Source organism: Pteropus vampyrus, unplaced genomic scaffold, assembly GCF_000151845.1.
Source record: "Pteropus vampyrus isolate Shadow unplaced genomic scaffold, Pvam_2.0 Scaffold155, whole genome shotgun sequence".
Classification (NCBI taxonomy): domain Eukaryota; kingdom Metazoa; phylum Chordata; class Mammalia; order Chiroptera; family Pteropodidae; genus Pteropus; species Pteropus vampyrus.
In genome coordinates this window covers 3,192,775-3,205,944 of record NW_011888936.1, presented here as the reverse complement: position 1 = coordinate 3,205,944, position 13,170 = coordinate 3,192,775, and the positions used below count along the sequence as shown (strand labels likewise).

General features: G+C 33.1%; 1 protein-coding gene and 1 pseudogene across 1 annotated transcript in view; both read right to left on the bottom strand.

The window, feature by feature from the left end:
- DACH1 (dachshund family transcription factor 1) overlaps positions 1-13,170 on the bottom strand; it is a 392,519-nt gene that overhangs the window by 329,767 nt on the left and 49,582 nt on the right. The window lies entirely within an intron of this gene.
- LOC111745465 lies at positions 9,569-9,684 on the bottom strand (annotated as a pseudogene).

The following is a 13,170-nucleotide window of genomic DNA, read 5'->3' as shown; positions in this document are numbered from 1 at the left end:
TATATTTTCGGTGAATACTGCACTAATAGTTGTTGAGGGCGGTGGGGTCAGAGTCATGAACTCTTTGGTGTTTCCGGAAATTTCACTGATAAGGGATTCATAAGACCTGGGTCTTAATTCTGGCCTTTCCAATTACCCACAGGGTAGCCTTAACTGAGTCGCTTTAACTCTGAATCTCAGTGTCCTCATTTGTAAACAGAGTAACTTAGACTAGATTAGCACCAAGGTTCCATGCAGCTCTCACATGCTATGACCGTAAACAAATGCAATCTTTTCTATGAATAACATCTGAGAAAGTAACTAAAGTACAGGTGTTTCCAGAGGCAGCAAGGAAGCGAAGGGGGGCAGAAAGCTGAGAAACGGAATTTGACACAGCCAGAGTGCTAAAAAGAATAAAATAAACACAATTTGAAAAGCACAAGGGGAAAACATGAGAAGAAGCAAGTATATTGTATAGATCAGCTTTCTCTGTTGGCTTCAGTGAAGAAGCCCTGTTTAAAAACATTGAAAGCTAAACATTATAAAATGGAGTTCCTTGCAGATCTTTGAGCTATCTGTTTAGTAACGATAACATTTGCTCTTTTATAAATAGACACTTTTTCTCCTGTCTGTAAAGTAGGTACAGCAAGTGAAGAATTATCAGGAGAGATTTTTTCCTGCTCTTTATAAAACTGCGATGTTCTCTACAACACCCACACTTGATTACTTAACCAGAATTTGGAATCCTTATTTAGCAGAGACCTTTGAAAAACATTAAAATGATCCTTTTTGATAAAATGTAAGTTTGTTTTCTAGAATGAAACCGCTTTATCTAAAAACCACATGGTATTTTAGTGGAGTTTAGCGGCTAATTCGAGGTACTCAGATATTGCTCTTTGATCATTTTAATTATTATTAATAATTTAAGAAGTCCCTTTGAGAAGGAGATTTCTGTGATAATAAACGAATGTGCAGCGTGCCGTGTCGGAGGAGACATTGCACATCGTTTACAAATTCGTCTCAAGTACGTGGAAATGATGGAGCACAACTGAATATGACAAATGGAAACTAAGTATTTTAAAGTATATAAAATATGTTAATATGTTAAGAAGTTTTTCAGTGCACATTATACACCTGTTAACTTACAGAGTTAGCACACAGTAGCATCTTCTAGACTTTGGAGAACTCCGCTCCTTCTCTCCCATGCAGCCCTCCCTCTCCCAACTTCCACGGTCTGGACCATCTATCTGCCTTATGTAAAGCAAATTCAGTCATTCCTGGCAAGATGCTCAATAGCTGAAAGTCTTCAATCTTCACATAAATAGGGTGCAAATCAAATCTTATGATGGTATATTCAAGCTTTCCGGATCTCTGTTTGCCACCTGAACTGTCAGAGTTTAGTACCTACTAAGCCATAGATTTATGAGGAAATGCTTGTAGATTGACAAGCAATTTTGTAACAAATGCATCTTCAGGGTTAGATTCACAGGAATGTTTAGGACATGCCTAAATGATTTAGTATTTTATACCTCTGCTCAAAAGAACAGTTCATATAAGTCAGTTCTATCTGAAGACTGTCAATCAAGCAGAAACTCAAAGTAATCTTAAAATATCATGATTCATTTATAAAAAAAAGTTTATCTCTAGAATTCAGGAGTGTGCGGTTCCAAGTGACAGACTGATAACAGGCAAAGTTTGAAATGCTTTAATTGAAACAAGGCAAATTGCTTTCTCATTTAGATATGAAATACAGAGCATTTCTGATTACTTTTATTTATGAGCTGCCAATATTTGAACATATGCAAAGTTTGAATTGTTTCCCATTTGCCCCAGACTTTAAAAAAACCTAATTCCTTTTCTTAATGTGCTACCCTTCAGGGCAAGGAGTTGTAATGAACACCTCCCAGTCACACCGAATTACAATGTTCTTTATCTTGCTCAGTACTGGAAAAAAAAAAAAAAAAAAAACTTCCAAAGATTTGGAATCCTGAAACCTGTAAACAAAATCTGTGGAGCAGATAAAATTTTAAATGGCACAATGCAATTAAAGCTGAATTCAATTTGAGCACACCCTGTCCATCTGTCAGAGGGAAACAAAAGCCGAGGAGCTCCATTATTGCTGAATCCCTGCTCTTGTTAATTTGCTTGCTGAGAGATTTCAATTTCTAGGAAGTGCACAAATTAGTGTTCAGTCAGGGCTAGATCCTCAGTAAGTATAAGCAGATGGTGGAAATCAGCCCTAATCAAGTGGCCAAAGCCTTTTTTTTCTGTCTGATTAAAGCATTTTAATCCTTTCAGATTGTCTGCTGTTTTAGCAAATATTCGCCATCCTTTATTTTTCTTATATTCCAGGATAGATTTAAATTTAGCCTATGCACATGAGAGGAATAACTTTAGAAACACAGCTATCAGCATCTGAGTTACAAGCAGTGGCCAACTGGATTTGCAAATTCACTTAGTGCTTTTTTTTTCTATTATATGTTAAATAATTGTTTGAATCATTATTAATTTATATGCTAATATAAATAAGGCATATTTAATCTCTTCTGGTGGAATTAAATTATTGAAGGAAAGATAAAGAGAAAATTTTTCAGCTTTAAGATTAAAGTTAACAAAAACAGAGGGCAACCAGAAACCGTAACATGTATGTACAAATCTTTCACCAAAGAGAAAGAAAATGATTTTATTCTTGACATTAAAAACAATATGTAAAATGTTAATGAAAGGATATATTTAAATCAAAACAAAAGCTAAAAACGAAAAAGTTTAAGTATTTTGCGAATAATGAAAACATTGATTAGGAACAAAAACTGTATAATTGTTTTTAGAGTGTGAGATATACATACTCAAAATATAAAACTGCTATAATCATTGTAAGTCTGCTAGGAGTTTGTTTATATTAAAAACTCATGTAAATATTTACAAGCCAAAGAATATATGAAACAAAAATATAGAAGATACGCAGAGAACCAGTGTGAATTGTGATTTAATTGCATGTTTAAACAGTTGGCAAAAACAAAGTCCTTCTACCTCCAACATTTATCCAGAGTATATGAAGAATGAACTTTTCTAATACTATGAAAAACACTAGTGATATTAATTTGGGAGTGAAATTTTAAAGTGTATGAGCACATTTAAGAGTACATACTGTTTTGAAACTTCTCTTAAACTTAGGCACGGCAATGAGAAATATTTATGCAGGAGGGAAAAAAGGAAAAAACACCAGTTCAATATCAGAGTATTTTCAAGCAAGCTGAAACTTTGAGTTGAACATTTGTATGATTTCTGATATGATGAATATTTGTACAATTTCTGGTAGTTCTTTGACATCCTGTTTAGCAATTTCATTACACAACAGATTCTTAACAAACACCCTCTCTAACAGTTTGATAAAAATCTACAAGTAAGTGGTCACGTATATCTTTTTTGTTTTAACTAGGATAGTTACTAAAGAATAGGAGTTTTTATTTCTTTATTTGAACACTTTAAAGTTATATTTACAAATTTTAAACTGAATATATCCCATATGCCAAATCTGTAAATGGCACCAAGTTCATGCACTTGGCCATAACTGTAAATAGGCAAATTACCAAGTTTAAAAATTTTAACTACCATACCTAAAGAGAAATGGTTCCTTACATATACAACTTGCTCTTATATTTTGAAGTTTCTACTTAAACTACCCTTAAAATTCTGATTCAAAAGTAAATTATCAAAACAAATTCATGGAAATGGCCTTAAAGTTTTCCCACCGTTTATAAAGACAAAATCAGGCTCAAATCAGTTCACAGAAAAAAAGAAAATTTGTATTTCCTTTTTATTCCTCTCATCCATTCATTATCTAATAGTGTGATCTAATAGTGAAAAACTGCTCACATCTAATGCCTCCTCTTTAAAACTAGTCTTAAAGAGTTGAATCCTGTTATAGATTCTTAGACATTTTGTAATTTTCACCTGTTTGTGCCTAGGATTGGTACTTAACGATATACCTTTATAAAGTATAATTTGGTACCAAGCTGAGATTACAGCCTGCGCAGAAAGAAGAGATAGACTTTTATATCCTCATTTATTTTGATATGAGCAAATGTAGGAGAACGCACCCAAGAAATTCAAATCCTCCGTGTTCGTTCTTACCACTTCCACCACTCTAATTCTGCCTTCATACCTCTCTTCCGGGCAGTTTCACAACCTCCTATTTGGCCTCCCTACGTCTTTAGAGATTCCGTTCTGTCAACAAAGTAAGAACTTCTTTGCCTACCCTGTTTAGGTTCTTGATGTGATGACCTTAGCCAATATTCAAGGCTGCTCTTTCTTGATCCTTCAGCTAAGTCTTATCACTCACTCGTGACATGATATGCTCTCTACTCTCCAATGCCCTGACTTTGTTCACAAAGTTCCCTCTATCTGGAATGCCATCGTAAATTAGCTCCAACTGGAAAGGTACTACCTAAAGTTTGTCTACAGTTCCACTAATTTCGCGAACTCTGCTCCTCCAACACAAACTAGAATCGGTGTTGTCTTGCTTTTTGCTCCAATATCTTCTTGGTTTTCTGGTATATCTAAATAGTTACAACATTCTGACTTGTATTATACCACATTTTTTACATACGTATTTATATCTCATTTTCTCTACCACGTGGGAAGTCTTTTTTGTTGGTTTGTTGGCTGATTTTAAGTTCTTTGGATGAGAGTAAAGTACTTTCCACGTTTAGCAGCTTTACTGCACAATACGGTAGCCACTACCCGCATGTGTCTACCTAAATTAAAACTTATTAAAATGAAATAAATTTAAAAACTCGGTTGCTCAACTGCACTTGACACATTTCTAGTGCTCAATAACCACATATGGCCAGTGGCTACAAATCTGAACAGTGCGGGCACAGAATATTTTCATCACCAGAGGAAGTTCTATCAGACAACACAATTGTAGAGACCCAATTAGAGTTTAATTTAAGTTTATATATAATTATCATCAAAATCTGTGAGAATATAAAATAAAAAGGGAATCTTGAAGACAACTTTTTTGATTGGAGGATCGGCTGAGGTATACACTCAACTATCTTCTCTGGGAGGTTTTGGTAAGCTCTGAGCACCCAATATTTGTTATTTCCATCATACTAAAAACTATCCCAAGTAGGCCAGGAAAATTTTCTGATACTTCATATATAATTGATAGTGGTTCAGGAAATTTATATGGCAACTGTTTTGCAGAAGCTTTAATTCACTTTTTCAATATTTAAAAAGGTTGCTGTCACGGCTGGTCGGAATAAAATTAAACCCACCAGCTGTGGTTTTTTTTTTTTTTTTTGAGGAAAACACATAACGTTTTATTTCTGCTTTGTCTGTCATCCTTATAAATGTCAGAAATACAGAATTGAAGTGTACTGAATGCCCTGATTTACCACTACTCTTCTGAAAATGCTTGTTTTTATAATTAGATGTAATTTTTAGTGGGAGATCTTCGTTTCTTTTTATAGTGATACGAAATGCGTAATTTTTACATTTGCTCAGGAAAAGAAATGTGATAATAAAATAGATTTGAAACTTTGTAATTTTTATGTTCTTTTCTTAATGGGACTTTTGATCGAAGGATGATCAAGGACAATTTTTAAAAGAGATATTTTTTTTAATTCTTTCATTTATTAGAATTTTGAAGCTATTCCAAGAAATGTCATCCTAGATTATTTAAAATTGACCAGGTGTTTAGCCATAAAGGTCAAGAGTTTTTTGCTGAGACTTAGTAGTTTTCATGAGACATTCTAGAATCACAGTACTGAATTATAAAGTGTCCTTTTGATCTATGGCATTGATGTTACACACCGGGATAATAGAACTTACTTGTCACAAAATTCGCCTACAGTGTAAGAGAATATAGTCTGACAATTTAATGTTTCCCATTATTTTCAACTAAGAAAAAATGGTTCTATTTTTTTAATGTTTTTGCCTTGTAATCAGTCATCCATTGGTAATTACTCTAAGAATAAAGACTTAGGTACAAAAACTTAGGTATTACCTATTATATATCAGCACTTAATGTCATTCTAATCAAAATAAAATTATTTAAATCTAAGCAGCATTACATATTATGAAGAACTTCCTAATCAGATTTCTCTAAGCATTATCTCACAATGGGGGCAATGATTCTTGGTCTACTTGCTTCCAAATACTTCCTTTACTAATCCATACTGATATCACCCTCCTCCTACTGAGTCTAAAATCTGCACAGAGAGAGTGGTTTATCTGAATTAGATACAAAAACGTGGAGTCCTTTCAAAATGTCGTGACCTTCTCATTATCATAGCACAACTAGAAAATTTCTTTCAGCAATTGAGAATGAATCTAAAAATCATAAAGTAGACACAAAGTTATGTTGTAGTATAGGAAAGACAGAGAAAACACCTTCATGGGCTCCCAGGACACAAGGGAAGTAGACAGTGGCAGCACAGCAATGCCAGGGCAGAGTTGTGCAATGAGCTGCGGAAAGGCATAAGAGAGGGACTTCTGGCATGTGATACCTCTGCCTAAGGCAGTCCCTGCTTTTGCAGGATGGACAAGTTAAATCAGTATCCTTACAGCAGAACATGTAATATTTATGTTAACTTAGCAACTATGTTATGTTAACTTGGAACGGTAGGTTTATATTCAAATACAACAACACAAAACATGCCAATAAAATTATTTGCTAATATATTTATAGTTCAGAACTGTGGCTTCAGTGAGATTAAAATAAATAACAGAACCTCATGTTTGCCAGTTCATTCGCACTTTTAGCACCCTTGTCATTTTATAATGTTCTGCCAGTATTTATCACAGGTTGCAAAAAAGAAAAAAAATTCCTGAATATGTAAAAATAGCAGCTGTTATTTGCCATTAACAATTGGGTGACTTCATAAATCTTTACGAAATCATAGAGAAAACAGAAGCGTGTGCCTTTAAGGTTGATCAAAGTAAATTTTTATTCTGTCTTAATTTACGTTTTTGTTTTAAGCTACTATTCCTTTTGTTTATAAATGTTTCTGGAAATATGAATCTAATCGTTTATCTTTGCTCACTATATCACATGGATGCTAAAAGCAACATTTGGTGATTATCTTCTTTAAAATCATCAGATAAAATAAGAATATTTTTAATCCACATCTCAATTTTCACTCTCATCCAAGTAATTTGGCAGTATCTCTCAGTTCAAATCTCAACCATTTCTCAAATATATAGTGTTTTCTACGTCTCAACTGACGCTGCCTGGGTAAACTAAGCCTAAAAGGTCCACATAATTTCTAACCCTGATGGTCTCTGTTGTCTCCTGAATTCTTTCCTGGTATGATATCATCCCCATCAAATAATGTTACCAGAGTAATTTATTTAGTCTAAAAATAACTCTGATTGGACATATTCCTGCTTAATAGCATGACACATAGACTTTTCATGATCTGACCATTTCCTTGTCTCTGATATCACCTCTAACCTAGGACCCATGGGCCCACCACAACAATCTATGACAAGCAGAGCTTAAATTGTTTTCTCTTATATCTCTAAACTCTTGAAATGTATTTCTCACTGCTTTACACAGATATCTCATATTTTTTCAGGAATTAATTTTAATTCTATTTCATTTTTGTAATCCCTAGTTAATGTGCTGCTTCTAAAAAGTCTCCAGGAGATTTTTGTTGTTGTTATTATACCACAAACCTATTTCTGTAACCTCAACTTTCATTATTGACCAGAATTATCCATCTTATGGTTTCCCTTGATCTAATTAAACGTCCGTCTGCAAAATTTCTACTATACTTTTGCTATGGTCAAAGCTCTAAACAAATTTTCCAGTAGTTTGCAAAGAATTTTCATTATTTTTATAAACATAGAAGTAATCAAAAGAGAAATATAAGCAGCTTTGGAGGCACTAATGTAATCTCTCTGAATCCTTCATATAGGTGATTTTAATATAACATCATAAAATATACAATATCCTGTTTCCTATTCTGTCAAGGTCATTTGGCCAATGATTTCAAAGGAGTCGTTCTAGAGCAATTTGACATCCTGCTTCTATGTCTTAAGCGAGGTTTAGTCAATACAGTAGAAAGAATCATTAGTTATTCAAGGTAAAACTTTCAAAAAAGGCAACTAAGATGCTTTGACCTTCTCTGAATCAGGAAATGCTCTGTGTATCTTTATGCTCTTTTAAATATAATTTGTCTAAACTGTCTAAAGTAAATCAAAAACTATCACTCAACCCTCTTAGTAAAAAGGGTAAATTTTAATGGCAGAACCTAAAACCTCACAATTAAAAGCTGCGCTGCTACTTAAAACCAGCACAAACATAGGAATGAAAGCTGATGCATACAAATTAGATTTCTTAACATATTTGTAATTCTGAAAGATACTAGAAAGCACAGACCATTTATGTGCTTTAATATTTTCATGAAGGAGAAATAAAGTGAATGATTGTTATGCTTTTATAAAGTTTTGTCATTTACATTCCTAATAATAACTGTATGACTATCGAAACTTCTGTCAGATGAGATATTAATAACACACCTCAAAAAGAAAACAAATACATAAAAAGGAAAAAAATTCTGTGTCTTGAAAAATGTATTTAGAACCTTATTAATATGTGTACTTTTAAAATTTAATTTTAAGTGATACCAGCAATTAATAAAACTTTTAAAAAGTCTATCAAATACATAAGAAAAATAATATGAAATGGAGAAAAATGAATATTACTGCTAAACATATAGTAACATCAATCTCCTATTCCTTCCAAAGATGTGTTGTCTTCTATATGAGACATAACCTTATTTAATAACAATTTTATAACAAAACATATGTGCTCAAATTACATAATTCTTCATTATCAGCAAACTACTGGGACATGTAAATATAGCAATACAACATAGAGAGAATATATGGAGATATTATAATTAAATATTAACTAGCATGCAGATCCCAATGTTAAAAGAGGCTAAAAAGGAAAAGACACAGATTACTCACTCACTTCTTGAATTCTCAGCCCCTTGAGTACAGAATTCTCAGAGAAACAGGCTGAGGAAGGAGTAAGAAGGATTAAGTACTTTTTAGTATTCAAGGAGGCCATGGTACATTGTGTGTGTGTGTGTGTGTGTGTATGTGTGTGTGTGTGTGTTGGGGTGGAGGTATAAAGAGAGAACAGAGTAATTATTACTACAAGAAAAATAACACAAGAGAAGTGTTGAAAGGGGAAGCTGATATAAAGACCAACTTTGCCAATTTCACAATTTTGCAGAGGTTAACAATAGTTAATATAATAACAACCAACACTGTGAGCAGACTCTCCTTTTTGTTATAAAGTGTCCTGTGATAGAAAGGACACCGATTAAATGCCAAGGACTGTACAAAATGCTTTGGATACGTTATTTAATATTCTCAAAAACATTATCATTTAGAAAGAATTAATCAATTTACAGCTGAAAGAAAGGTTAAATGGCATAGAAGAGACCAAGATTTGAATTCAGGTTCATTTAATGCCCAAATCAGTGTCCTTTCTATCACAGGACACTTTATAACAAAAAGGAGAGTCTGTTCAAGAGAATACTTTTTTTTTTTAAATTATTATTTATGCCTACAGCACCTGGTCTTCCTAGGTGGTCTCCCATCCAAGTACTAACCAGGTCTGACCCTCCTTAGCTTCTGAGATCAGACATCAGGCTTGTTTAGGGTGGCATGGCCGTAGACCATGGACCACAGCTCCACCGGGGCATGAACCCAGGAACTTCTGTGTGTAAAACAGACATGCAAGCCGTTACACTATGCGGCCACATCCATGATAGAATACTTTTTATCATATGTAATTACCAATGTATAAACTTTAACAAGAACAATGTAATTTAGTGGAATAGTGAGCACCTACAATCACTGGATTTATGAGAAATTTTGTTTAATATGGATTGTTTATGAAAGAGGTTCATTTCCCAAGAATTCATTTAATTAAGGTGTAAGTTGTAACAGTACTGGCAGGAACTCAGGTGACTTTTGAAATTCTGAATAGAAAAAGAAAATACTATGAATTTGCCTGTAAAAATGGTAGAGAAAAGATAAATTAATTGCTCTAATCTTTAACGCAAACATAACTAAAAGCTTGTTTGGTTTCAACTTCATTATTTTTAACAAAATTCACTACATTACAGTTACTTCTGGAGTACAAAGTACCATAAATAATTTAAATTAAACTACACTTGTCAAAATAAATGAACAAGTAGGTTTTATGAAGCAGTACATTTTATGATGCTCTTGATTCTTTAATTTGTATGTTTGCTTAGTTGCTACTTCTCACAATACTACAATCTGCAAAGACTCTTGTACTCATTAATATAAATTACAAACATCCCTGCTCAACAGGGAAATCAGTATAGAGAAGGATTCTACTGAACCAAGAAGCTTTTTCAATAATATCCTGTGAATATTTTGTAAATATTGGTTTGAAGGAAGTAGAAATAGTTCACCTCCCTTCTATACTAACTCACCAATTATTCTTATCCTTATACCTGTACAAGGATGTATCTAACTATATGTACCTATACATGCATCTCTATATCTAGTTCTATATCTACATCTATATCTACACCTAACTGTAAAAATTTCCACAGGGATGTATATTCACTAACTATTCTTATCTAAGCTATCTGGTTATATTTGTTAAGTTAAGAAGTTTCTTATTAATTTATTAATTTCACCCTACTATAATTAGTATATCAAAATTTACATTAAGTTACATTTACATATATACTGTATATGTAATATATACTGTATATATATATACAGTATGTGTGTGTGTGTGTGTCTGTGTGTGTGTGTGTGTGTGTGTGTGTGTGTGTGTGTATACACATACATAAAGCATTTTCTTCGAGACTGGCATGAGAGCTCTCCAACAAGATCTAGGCAGAATTATCATAAGGAAAAACGAAATAATTAAAAATAGTTATTTGAAATAATAAAGTGCGTAACCAATACTGTACCAAAGAAGCCTATAATAGAAAAGCTTCATATGTCTGTTATCTGTTACAGATTAAATGACAAGTTCCTATGAAATAAAATATTTCTTAAAATTAGCACGATTTCCAAATACGAGATAGGTAGGATCCATCTATGTTTTTCCCATTACAGTTTATAGACTAACAGAAAATCAAGTTCTCAGAGAGCTGCATTACCTCCACAAACCACTAGTCTACCATTTAATTATTGAATCTCTGAAAACAACTAAATCAACACAAAGAAACCATAGAGAAACTCTTGAAACATGTTTCAAGTATACTAAGATTGGAGGTTTATCAAGCCAGCTGTATCCTCCTTATGCTATCCCTTTGCTATTTTACCTGCCATCTTGCTGCAGAGAGCAAGAGGCAATTGAAATTTCCCTTGGCATAAATCTCAGAACCTCAGTTTCTACTTCAATAAAATAAGGTGATAATATCTTTGTGTGAAGATCTAATAAGTTAGTATTTCTTAAAAATAGTTTGGGAAACTGGATGTCTCTATATAAGGTGTTAAAAGGCATTTACAAACGGATTCTTCTATTACAAATTGATCTTAAGTGTTAATAAATTAAAGCAGAATGAACAGCTTTTCCCTTAATCTCTCCTTATTTTCTACAAGTTGACACACTTTTTTCCTTTCATGTATTTGAAATCTTTCAAAAACTGACTCAAAAATTAAATTGGCCTACAATTGCTTAAAACTGTGCTCCCAGTACTATGTTCAAGGATAATGCAGCCTTCCACATATTTTATTTTTGCTCTGGATTTATGATTTATTGATAGATTTTATAATGGATTAGACTCAAGGAATATGTATTTAAATATTAGGTATAGTGTTCTAATTTTGTGTTCAGTATAATAAAAAAAATTGTGTTTTCACTCTTAAGGATATAAATTGAACTCTTACAGAATATATCAGTATAGTACATTTTGATGTTAAATTTTCAGGTCTATTTGTTGTCTTCCTTAAAATTCCTAGTGCTATAGCATAATTTTGCACATGTACTGCTGTTTTGATTCTATTTAATCATCTTCTATTCTTAAAAGAAGTGTATTCTTCTTATCTTGATAAGTTTCTTGATCAAGGACATTACCTTCATTCCGAAATTCTGTGCTGTGATCTGTGGTAAAGGACTAGTAATGGTAGCTAGAGGGCATCACAATGGTGTGATCACACACATAAATTAAAATAAATTAGGTAACAGTTCCCTGAAGTCCATTTCCAACTGACTCAAGCATTTAATATGTGTCTCCTATAAATGTGCATTTTATATATTATTATATCCTAACCAGTCAAATATATGCTACCACTTAACTTGGGATTTCTCTTAACAAGAAAAGTCTGAAGTCGTGAGCCATACAAAAAAGAAAACATCCCAAAAATGCTTATTCCCACCATCATGACAATATGTATAACTCAGAGATTTACATCACCTAAACTTCCACTGGGTTATTACCCAATCATTTCACACTTTGGTGCTTGAATCACAATTCCACTTAACTGCTAAATAACAGCACCTTCGAGCCGCCTCAAGTTGCTTGATCTGTCCCAGGCCCACTTCTTTGTTAGATCTGAAAACTCACAGTTATTCTTCCACACGACTACTGCCCAAGTAAAACTTTTTCCTATAGGTTTTACACTTGGCTTCTACTAAAATGTTGTTTCATATGCCTACTTCCTTAAACATATTGAGAATTTTCCAATAAAGATAATTAACTTCATCCATTAAAAATTATTTATTGTTCCTTACTATGTTCTAAGCACTGCACTCAGTCATCACTTGCATGCCAGTTCTAAGTAATGAATTTTATTATTTTTTCTTTCACAGAGAAGGAAAGACTGAATTGAAAGTCATTTAAGTTTACTAAGTTAGTAAATGACTAGCATTTATAGAGCACCTACCAAAGGTAAGACATTTTATTCACAATCGTTATGTCATTTAATATCATGTAATCCTTCAAAGGAGGTATCAGTGTATACCTAAGATAAGGAAACAGCAGACTCTATGAGCTGAGTTACTTACCTAAGGTCTTATCATATGATCAAGCTAGTTATCAACCTTTGTGTGTCAGACCCAAGAGTTCACACTCAAGTCGCATAATTCTCCTGACATCCAGACCCATGTTCTCATTTCTACCCACATATCTTCTCATTTCTTCACTAATGAAGTTTCCTTTCTTCATTTGA